We start from the raw sequence: 11660 nt of genomic DNA, 5'->3' as shown, positions 1-11660 counted from the left end.
AAGTGGTTGTGAAGGAAGTACAAGTTAGGCATATCCAAATGAGTTGACATTTTGCATGATCCCTCATATAATCATATCATAGCCCTCCACCAAAGTAGAGCGCATTTCATGCCTCCATGTGATCTGACTTTCAATTCTTTGATTTTGTCCAAAATTTCAGTTTGTGAAGCAAGTATATTTTATCTTGATCCATTATGGCTGCCAATTTTTCTAGGACTTCTATTATCCATATAACCTACCGCAACCCATTTTGGGCATGTTTCATCAAGCCATTTTTCCTCTAGAATTTTTGCAAGTTTCTGGTCAGCAAGGATGTTTGTGAAGCGAGTACCATTTTGGTGAATCTAATTGGTATTAAACTTATACAACATCTTTATATGATCAAATCATGAAGCCTTGCCAAACTTGAACTCAAGTGGTTACTCCATGTGAGTGCATCATCCAAATCTTGATTCTGGGCACATAATGTGAGTTACAAAGCAACTATATTAGTTTGTGCTCCATTATGCCTAAAAACCTCCAGGATCATATTCCTTCCTTAGTTAATCACCCCAGACATAACATTTGACCCATAGCATCTCTCTGTTGATCACACTTAGTTGATCAACTTTACTGCAGTAAACTTTAGAGGTTGCTTACCTTTTAACCAGAGCCGTTTTCACCAAACTACCACCACGTCTGAGGCCTCCCCTGGATGAGCTACTCACTAGACAACATTTTCAAGCCCCTCTCCCCCACTACATGCCAGTGCACATGGTGACCACGACAATGGCATGCCTATGCACGCGCTCTGTGTGCAGTGCGCGTGTCCAGTGGCTATTTGTGCTGGGCCCCCTCCTCCTCTCGTCGCCTTCGCACACGTGATCATGTCCCACAGATGGCTCGCGTCGTCCCCGTCATCCTGGAGCTCTCTACCCCTCCGTCAGCCCCTCTGTCAGCTCTCGTCGTCGCGCGCCCACGGGCGAGCTGTAGCCGACCGAGGCTTTAATGGCGTTCGGCTCCTTCTCCTCTTGTCCTCGAGCTCGCCCTCGTCTCCGTGAGCCCTGCCCCTCGTCTGTTCCCTCTCCATCGCCTTCCCCGAGCTCATGCGCGAGCACACGCGTCCGCGGCGACGCCAGCTCGGCCTCCTCGCCTCGCGGCTATTTAAGCCCTCCCCCGAGTCGTTCGAGCACCTCATCAGCCTCCCCTCACTCGTATCTCCCTCCCCGTCCACTCGCCTGAGCTCCAGAAGCTCTTATTGCCACTCATCACCGCCATGGACGCCCCTGGCCTCCGCCTAAATTCGCAGCAACCCGAGCCCTTCTCCTCTCCTAGCTACAACCAGAGAGCCCCTAGACCTCCCCGAGCTTTCCCCGCCCTCCTCCTTGCCCTCTGGCGGCCTCTAGTCGTGCTTCCCATCACCGACCAAATCTGCTGTCCGCCGTGGTCGCGGCCCCGCTCGTCCCCGCGTTCCCCGGTGAGCGTGCTGCCCCCAGTCGGGTGCGCCTCTCCGCGCGGAGCATTTCGGTGGCCGGGGCGTCGCCTGAGTCGTCCCGAGCCGGCCGGACGAGCGCCAGCGCCGTGCTCCTCCTCTGTTCTGCGGGCGCGCCGTCGGGATGGAGAAAGAAGAAGGGAAGGGAGGAGAGAGAGAGGGAGTGGATAAGGCGGGCCCCACCAGTCAGCCACACCGGAGCCGGCCCCGCGTTGACCCCAGGTGCCAATGTGGATAAGTGACGGGTCCCACCCCGCGAGACCCGCACGTTAGCGACCCACGCCCGGCCTCACCACTGTCCACGTGGTTAAGTAGAAACGTATTTCCCAGAGTACGTTTTCCTCCGACGAAAGCATATTCTTCCTTTCTTTTATCTAAAGTACGTTTTCCCTTCTGGTAAGCGTATTACTCTCTTCTGCGGCAGGAAAGGCGTTTTCTTTTACAGAAAACGTATTCAACCCGAAGGCACTTTCTGTTTTTCTGTCCATGCCCAGATTTTGAAGTTTTTCATTACAGATGGGTCCCTGGCAGAAAACACCTCATATCTTTTTAACCACAACTCCAAATGAGGTGATTCCAAAGCCCACTTCTTCGTTTCATCGAGCCCGTTCTGATGGAACTATTTTCACCATGTTTTGACATTCTGAAAATGACCATTTTCCCCTTGCCCTTATTCAGCCCCCTTCGAGAGAGTACGTTTTCCGGTGATCCTTTCCGCGAGTTTCTCGCACTTTCTCCCGGTGATTTCTTCCACCCCAGGCAAGCCACACCCTCCATTTGCATGATTGCAATGCAGTGACATGGTTTAAATTATTTGAACTTGTTAAAATATTGCTTTAGCTACATGACTTTGTGCATGGCAATTTCTCAGAGTTGTATTTTGATCTTGTTATTGCCATGATGTTGCTTGGAGTTCTAGGACTTATATTTTGCAGCTTATGTGGTTGACATGTTGCCATTGGATTATTAGTGGCTTATGTTATGATTATTTTCATGGTGGTGTTGGATATGATATTTTTGGAGTATTACATTGGATGTCATGCTACCTTTGGATTATTAGTGGTTAGTATGACTATTTTCATGATGATACCTGTTATTATCTTTGGGAGTATTACCTTGGATATCATGCTGCCTTTGGATTATTAGTGGTTAGTATGATTATCTTCATGATGATACCTGTTATTATCTTTGGGAGTATTACTTTGGATATCATGCTGCCTTTGGATTATTAGTGGTTAGTATGATTATTTTCATGGTGCTAGTTGATGTTCTGTTGCTTGGGGTATTATTTTTGGAAATGATGTTTACATGTGGACCTTAGCCGAATAGCTTTGTTCTTGTTATTGGAGTAGTAGGATTATTGTTTCTGGATTCATCATGACAGTAGTGTAGTGCTACCCTTGGAGTATTTTGAGAGGATGATATTATGCTTGGATTATTTGTTGGATATTGCTATGATTTGGATTCTAGTTTGATAGTTGATATCGGAGTATCAGTCATTGCAGTTATATTTTTGGGGATAAATTCCGTCATTAAGTTGGTCAGGTGCCGCCGAACCGGGCTTTTCCAGTACAACCACATTTGCCTTTATGGGAAGGCCCTAATGCGGTCTATTGTCGTGCATCTCGCCGGTGCCTCCAACTAGGGAAGGTTATGGGTGTGCGTACCCTGGCCTGGTAAGCAGACATAACCTTGTGTGCTCGTTGTTGTTTTTATGGATCCGAGTCCCCGAGTGGGAGTGTTTTGACCACGACGGTGGTCGGGGTGTCTTTGGTAGACACGGGGCCACCCAGGACCAGTCCGTTGGGGATTTGGGTCGGAGTTGCCGGGAGAGTGTCATGGCAATAGATCGGTTTTGTCGGAACGCCGTTGGTCCACCCGAATGGGAGTGCGAGGCCATGGGTTCTGTGGTGTGGGTACAGTGTGCTACCTCTACAGAGTGTATTTAATCTATCGATAGTCACGTCCGTACTAGATCCCACCGTTCGATCAACACTCACATGACGGAATGACTTATAGGTGATTTATAAGTTGATATGTTGAGCAGTACAGATTGGCAGGATGTTGATGATGAGGTTGGAGACCAAGTGTTGGTCCTGGTAGTGATCGCCGGAAAGATCATAGTTTGAGACCAAGTGTTGGTCATGGTAGTGATCGCCGGAAAGATCACGTTATGGTTTCGATCATGAGTTGATCGAGAGGGTATATTGCTTGGCCGGTTAGCCAAGAGAGATATGGTTATGGAGATCTGAGATGGTGATGTATCAGCATTGTATTAGTTTATCTCATGCTTAGTAGTTGCTTCATCATGGTAGTTGATAATTAATTAACCTGTTGATGTTATGTTATTGTCTTGCCTTGATGTTTATGATTGTTGTGAGCTTGCAAGTACATTCAATGTACTGACCTGGCGTGTCATGCTAGATTGCAGGTGATGCCGTGATTGCTTGATTGCTTGTCGTGGTTTCCGTTCGTGCGAGCTAGATCGTGTCCCAGCCAGAGTCCCTGCGGAGTGGAGTTCACCACCTTCGTCATTGTTCTGCTGCTAGAAGTTTTCCGCTGCTACGAGATGTTCCGCTGCTAGCATAGAGCAAGTGTAGTATCGCAGGCGTAGTGTCGCCATGCTGATGTGATCATTGTAACACCAGACCCGTGTAATTATTATTCTTGTAATAAGAGCTGATTTGTTCTATGTCAAGCAGTGCCGTATTCCAGAGACTTCTCCTCGATCTCTGGGCTAGAATACGGGGCGTTCCGGTTTCTCTGAGCCGGGTGCCACAAGAAGTCGCTGATAAATCTCCGAACCATCAGCAATTCACCAGCCGGGAGCGGTTCAGGGGTCCTCGATTTTAAGATGAGCTACAATATTTTTAAGACCAGAATGTGCCATATGAGTGGAGTAGAAGATATTAATTAAGATAGACTTACTGGTACTAATTTGCGAGGATCGTCACAACTATCAGCAGATTTGCAGATGGAGATCATGTGTCTGCAAACATAGTATCCACAAAGGTTGGTCCCTGCTTCTTGCTGAGGACACTGAAAGTTTTTGTACAAAATTAGTCATGTATTTGTCCTGTTAGGAACAACCTAACCCGTGTTAGATGTATCATTTTTTTCTTTGGACAAAATAGAAAGAGGTTTATTTAGAATCTTGAACATTTGACTAGCGTAATGAAAGCTATTTGCAAACTGTTGGATAAATTTTCCAAAAATAACGGATTTCGGTGTGTTACTGGAGAAACGATGTCATGCTGCACGGGTTGTTCCATCTTGAATTGGTTCCCTGGTTTAGCTTTCCACAATGCGAGCACACTGCAAATGATGATGAATTTTGACAACATCAATTATTGAACCAGATATGAATGTAAATTAATTTCGACATCACAGAATTCAATACCTATCCAAGAATTGCTGAACATGCATCAGATCCTGAGCATTTGTTGACTCTCTGAGAGAATCAATGTAGTAAACTGTGTTCTTGTTTGGAACAATGAATACCAATATCCAGTGATTGCTACATATTAAGAAAGCCATGAACTTACGAGTGATGTCGAAATCTGAAAGACAATCAGTGTATGCGTGGTTGTTTACTTGACTTACCATTCATGATATGGCCAGAGAAATGATTCTGCATGGGACGTGTTTTCGAAGATACGGAGGACCGTGTTAATGGCTCAGTCCCGTCGGTCCTTACCATCTAATGTTGTGCCATTTGCTAATGCAGGATCTATGAAATACATGCTCTCCCTTTTTCTTCTCCGCACGTTCAATCCCCTGAGAGGAATAAAATGCAGTTAGCTGTTTATCATTTACAGCTTTGTATGGAGAATTTGATCACAATTTGTTAAGTACCTACAAAATTAGGCATCTAACAAGAGTGGCATCGAGCACGTTGAAGTTGAAGAAGAGATGTAAGTCCTCGAAACTCACATTGATGGAACCAGCATCATGTTGGAAATGATCTCTATTGTAGTGGACTAGCAAAACATGATGACCTGCTGACATTTGATCAATGCAATATTCATGTAACTCGCGGCAACTAGAGCTGCACTCATCAAAGTATTCGCCAACAAGAAATGGCTGGCCATGAACGTAATTGCGTGCTTCAAGTACGTCTGCTTTACTTTTAGCAAGCAACAATTCTACTTCCTCATCATCCATGGCATCAGAAATAATATTACTCCCCGATTCGAATAAGCTGTTGTTAATTTGGTTCTGGGTGATGAGTGCTTTAAGTAAGAGGCAATTGTTCTCTTTCCTCTTCACTCTCCCGCTGCCCTTCCTCGTGGTCGTGGGTGTAGCCTTTTTTGCCACTTCCTTCTTGGTACTTGAAGCATTTCTGGCAAAACGTCTAGTTGCCTGCAAGGTAGACTGCCGAGCAGACGGTGAAGCTTGGATGGACTTCTTAGCAGACGGTTTATCTATGCCAGACCGCTGAGCTGGCGGTGTTGCTGTGACGGACTTCTGGGCTATAGGAGCAGAGGCATCGGGCTGCTGACCATGCGTTGAAGCTATGTCGGGTTTTCTGTGCAGGTGGTTCCAACTTGTCGATGTGCTAAGGAGGTCATGCCAATGCATTGGTTTGCTAAGTAGGAAGTGCTGACGCATTGGTATGCTGATCACGCGCCTGCGGACCGACAGACTGATGAGTAGTCGGTTTTGGACCTACAGACTGCTTAGCAGGCAGTTTTGAAGCATCAGACTGTTTAGCAGTCTGTTCCACCAGGTTGGTCTGCTGAGCATGTGCTGCAGCTAGGTCTCCCCCCACTGCTTCAGCGACCGGCATCTAAACCGATGGTGCGTCATCAGCAGTTTTAGGCCTTGCCACTGACTTCTTTGGCGCAGAGGATGACATGGCCTGTACGCCACAAAGTCGGGCCGGCTGATCACAGGTTGATGCATCAGCCCGCGGGAGCTGCTATGGCAAGGAGAGCGTCACCGGTTGAGGGGCGACAGTGGTTGCTCTTGCCGGGGCTTCAGGGATCTCATTGATGAACTCTATTTCCTTTTATGGCCAATGGATGTGGTGTAACAATGTTTCTCCCAAGGTCCTTTGCTCATTGAAGTCTCCTAGGACATTCTTCGGGGCAAATTCATTGAATCCAGGCTTTACTTCAGTCACGTAGCACTTCACACAACCCGACTTCAATGGCACATTGTCCAAGAAGAGGCCAACTTCCAAGAAGGGTGGGCAAACCCAGGCTGTTGCACATTTTAATGTACCTTCATAATGTGTAAGCACGACCTTCAGTCTATCTTTCATTCTAGATAGACCAGATATAGCATCATCACGAGCAGCTGTAGTCTCAATGTCGCTGGGGTCAGCTGATGCACACCTACTCTTGTGCAGTGTTGTCGCGCAATAAGCAACATCATCCATGCCCGCCTCCCCTCCCATCTGCTGGCTCTCTGTCAGTGTTAGAGTCTTCTAAATCATCATTGACTCCTCAACATCCTTTAGAATAGCCGGATAAATCTCCTTCAACTTTTCAAACAATGCATTCTACTTCATTTCACTCCTCGCTTTTTTCATGTTGAGCCTTTGGTCTTTGCTGAGTGTGAAATCCCTGTTGTGCGGGACATTAACACCTATACCCCTTGCACGACCAGGGGGCTCTTTTGTGTCCAGAGCAATGGACAGAATGTCACATGGCCCTGAGTTCCTGTAGAACCTTCCCGGGATCTTGGAAGCCTCTACCATCACTTCATACAGTTTGGTGTCACATGCATTTTCAAAGTAATAAGTTCCGTCATCACGCCTCTTTGCACGTGCCCACAAGTAGTCTCTAGCGCGTTCACCTCTGATTTCACTAAAGGTCGGATTCCCACCCGCCGCTACTGCTTCTTTGTCCTCCTGTTCCCATATCAGTTTCATGCCGTAGTATCCTGCCACACCCATACGGTGGGGGCGTATGTTCTTCTTTTGAAGTTCCGATTGCTTGAAACTCTTCTCAGCAAACTCTGGAGTTGCCCTGGCCCTTTTGAATTCTGCTCAGTCTGCCTTTGTAATTTGGTGGTATGCGGGGATTGGGTCCTTGCCTTCAATCAAGTACTTCTTGTACAACATGTGCTTCCAGTTTCTCCAAGCATCCCTAGCCTTCTTCAGTGCAGCGTGTTCCACCTGCATTCTCCACTGCTCTGGAACATTGAAGTGATCCATGATCTCCTGGACTATCCTTCGTCGTGTTTCTGTGTCAGCCTTTCGAAACCCCGGTAGATTAATGTTGAGCCTTGCACTGCCAACAAATCCACACACACTCCTGACCTCATGCGTGCTTTATCTGGTTTAGTTGGAGCCCATGACTTTAAATCAGTCTCGGTTACTTCATATACACCTTTAGGCTAGTGTGGGCTTCCTTGGAACGTTCTTCCGTGTCCTGACCGGAAGGGTAATTGCTGTAGCTCTATCCCGCTCAAGACTACTTGATCCCTCACAATCTGCTGAAGACCTAGGGTTGTCCGAATCAGATGAAGATACATGGCCTGAATGAGTGATGTCGCTGCTAGTCGGCATCTACAGAGAACACATGCGGAACTCAGGAAAGGAGGATAAGCATAAAACTAACAACTTGGTATCAAGCTTTCTAAACATGTCATGCAATAATTTAGAAAATGTATGGCTAATTTGTTAAGTTTGTGTGACTCGGGCGCCCGTGATCTGTAAATAGGCAGTAACTTATTGGAACAAATACAGCTTATGTAGTAAGGAAGGTAGATAATGAACATATATACGCTCTCTGTTATTTTATAGCCAACTTGGGAACATATGGAACGAATTTGGAAGAGGGATTGCGAGGAAATATGCCTCACCGCAATGGAGAGCAGTAACTAATAGGCTTCTTAATGCAAACCCGGCCGGACCACAAGAGAGGCAAGGGTTACTGCATCGATATACTCGATGGTGGCTGGCGAGCAAATGAAGATGGCGAGGTGCGGGCCACCTTGTGATGGGAACGGCAGTGGAGGTAGGCTTGACGCCGAAGAGCGGGCACACGGCCGGGGTGAGCACGGCGGCGCCAGAGAGGGTTCTGCTGTGGATCTGGTGGGAGGGGGAGCTGGCGAAGGATATTGGGTGGACTAGTTGAGTGAAACGCAGGCGGACGGTGGGGGGGGGGATTGGCGGCCTTGGTGAAAAGGGTGAAAAATATCCCCGATCGCTGCGCGCGCGGAAAGGCCTATGCAAACGGTTGCCTCTAAGCGCTCGTGTGCACAAACAAAATAATTTCGTTTGAAATGAAGACGCAAGTTCATTGTTTCGCCTCTAAATTTTTCCCACGTAAACCAATCACAATTTTACCACGGGTTTGATTTGCTGGCGCATTTCAGGTCTCGTGTGCTATATGTAAGACATTTTTTGGCATTTACCGTGCATGTTGGCATATAAATCAATTCCTAGCCGGACTGCATTTCCTGTCGAAAGAGATGAGGATTGCCGTTCGATCTGGGAGCATCAAATGGTGCAGACATATGATCCGTGGGGTTTGGGTTCTGGCCAATCAAAACGCACGACTCAGATTGCGCGCGCAGTGAGGGGGGGCATTGGCCACGGTTTGGTAGGCATACGGCTTTCATGTGTGAACCATGTGCTATTTGAAAACATTTCTTGGGAGGGGCTATTTGAAAACATGTACATGTGTTGTTGAAAGGGATGAGGATCGCCATTCGATCAAGGAGAATATAACGGTGCAGACGTACGATCCGTGGGTTTGGGTTCTGGCCAATTAGAAAACACGACTCAGATCGCACGCGTGGCAGAGAGGTGGGGGTGCATCGGCCAAGGTTTAGTGGACACACAACTTTTGTGAGTGAACCGTGTGCTCTTTGTAAACATTTACATTACCTAACATCATATTTTTGTTCAAATGAAAACATGAGTTCATCGTTTCGCCTCCAATTTTTGCCACGGTAAGAAATCACGAGTATAGTGGAGAGTGTCATATACTAGTATCATGAATATACTATATATATGATACTAGTGTATGATACTACCTTTAATTAATTATAGCACATAGTATAATACATAGAGTATCGTATCATATATAGATCATATTTATTGCCATGCATGACACAAATTAGCATCGCATTTAACATGATACGGTATCTACCTATATGTTAGTCTAACCCTCTTTATATATATTTAATTGTTTGCCACATCATCATACTTACTATTTCTGAGTGCATGACATCGTCGGCTATGATACCACCACTATGGTCAGCCTTATATAGTGGGGAGTATCATATACTATATATATATAGTATCATGCATATGATACTAGTGTATGATACTACGTACGTACCTTTATAGTGCATATATAGTATCATAGAGTAGTACTAGCTCCCTCTGTAAACTAATATATATAAGAGCGTTTAGATTACTAAAATAGTGACCTAAACGCTCTTATATTAGTTTACGGAGGGAGTATATATCATAGATGACCGTATTTATGGCCATATATGTTACGGTATCTACATATGTTACTGCTTCTTTGCCACATCATCATAATTTATATTCCCGAGTGCATGATACCGGCTATGATACCCCCACTATGGCCACCCTAATAAGGCTGGTCATAATATGGGAGTATCAAGCGGTACGGTTCATGCCAACTAGAATTTTTGGATGATGTGGCACACAGTTAAACCGGAAAGGAGGGAGTATAAGACTAGCCACAATGGAGAGTACACTAGTAACATACACATATCCCTAGACTATATATGTTACTACCTTCACAGTAGGTAGTAACATAAGTGTAGTGTCATGCAAAGCTTCATTTATTAGGTTATAGGCTCATATTGCATTGGGACATGTGATGTTACAGTAACTAGCTAAGTTATTGAAACTATCTCTCTCATTAACTTATTGCCACATAAGCAAGTTTGCTGAGTTGGAGTTGATGTTACTGCTGGAGTTACTCCCACTGTGGCTACTGATCTGATACTAGCTAGTCATCTATGATATACTAGCTACCTCACTAAGAGCATGGTTAATAATACAACCAAGGGTCGGCTATAAGAAGTTGCCATGTCATATACAACCAACCTCTTAGCGGGCATGTACAATAATAAGTTTTATATACGTACTAGTTTATCAATAGTTGGCCCACCTTACATCCTAACAAAGTGTCTTGGGTCTCGTGTTGCAGCTAGCTCTACTAACCAAGAGCCCGCTTCTCTTCTCTCTCCTCTTCTCTTTCCTCCAACTAATAAGCACATATATATTATTCTATTCCTTATAGCCTGCTTAGACTACCCACAGTGGGAGTAACATAGGTAGTAACATCACACGTATCTAGATAAAATAGATGATGTGGCAAGCAATAAATGAAGAAAGAGAGAAAACTGGTAACATAGCTAGTTAGACTGGCCACAATGGGTAGTAACATAGACTAGTAACATGCACATGCTACTAGTCTATGTTACTACCTCTATAGTGGGGAGTAACATATGTGTGGTAACATGCAACACTTCATTTATAAGGCTATAGACTCATTTTGCCTTGATATGTGTGAGTAACATATATAGGTAGTAACATCACACACATCTAGGTTAAATAGATGATGTGGCATGCAATAAATGAAGAAATGGAGGAAAGTGGTAACATAGCTAGTTACTACTAGGATGAGTAACATCACACATATATATCAAGGCAAGATGTGTCTATAGCCTAATAAATGAAGTGTTGCACGTTACCACACACATATGTTACTCCCCACTATGGAGGTAGTAACATAGACTAGTAACATGCTTATGTTACTAGTCTATGTTACTACTCATGTGGCTAGTCTTACTAGTAGTATGAGTAACATCACACATCTCAAGGGAAGATGCGTCTAGTGTTGCATGTTACTACACATATGTTACTCCCCACTATAGAGGTAGTAACATAGACTGGTAACATTCTATGTTACTACCCATTGTGTCTAGTCTTAATTATGTCACTCTATTGTGTACTTGCTCTAATGCATAGTATCATAGAGTAGATAGTATCATATGTAGTACTTTATTTATATTGTCATGCATGACACATAGTAGCATAGCATTTATTATGATATGGTTTCATGATATGATACTTAACCCTCTCTTTCTTCATTTAATTAATTCTATGCCAGCTCATCAAAATTGCCTAGTTGGCATGCATGATACTAGCTATGATACCCCCTTACTATCAGCCTAGCAAAGGTGTACA

General features: G+C 45.0%; 1 long non-coding RNA gene across 4 annotated transcripts; it reads left to right on the top strand.

Moving 5' to 3' along the window:
- The first annotated feature begins 506 nt into the window (after positions 1-506).
- Positions 507-4169, top strand: LOC147972351 (uncharacterized). Of its 4 annotated transcripts, none has more exons than XR_015602498.1 (3): positions 562-2041; positions 2150-2230; positions 3903-4169. It is a non-coding gene; the product is annotated as an uncharacterized LOC147972351 (long non-coding RNA). The 4 variants fall into 4 exon arrangements; XR_015602496.1 differs by having other exon boundaries at positions 3896-4169; XR_015602495.1 differs by having other exon boundaries at positions 507-2041; positions 2150-4169.
- Positions 4170-11660: the final 7491 nt, after the last annotated feature.

This window comes from Triticum urartu, chromosome 5A (genome assembly GCF_056163025.1).
Source record: "Triticum urartu cultivar PI428250 chromosome 5A, HENAU_Tu73, whole genome shotgun sequence".
NCBI lineage: Eukaryota > Viridiplantae > Streptophyta > Magnoliopsida > Poales > Poaceae > Triticum > Triticum urartu.
Note: the sequence above shows the minus strand (reverse complement) of the source record. Positions and strands in the feature narration are given on the sequence as shown.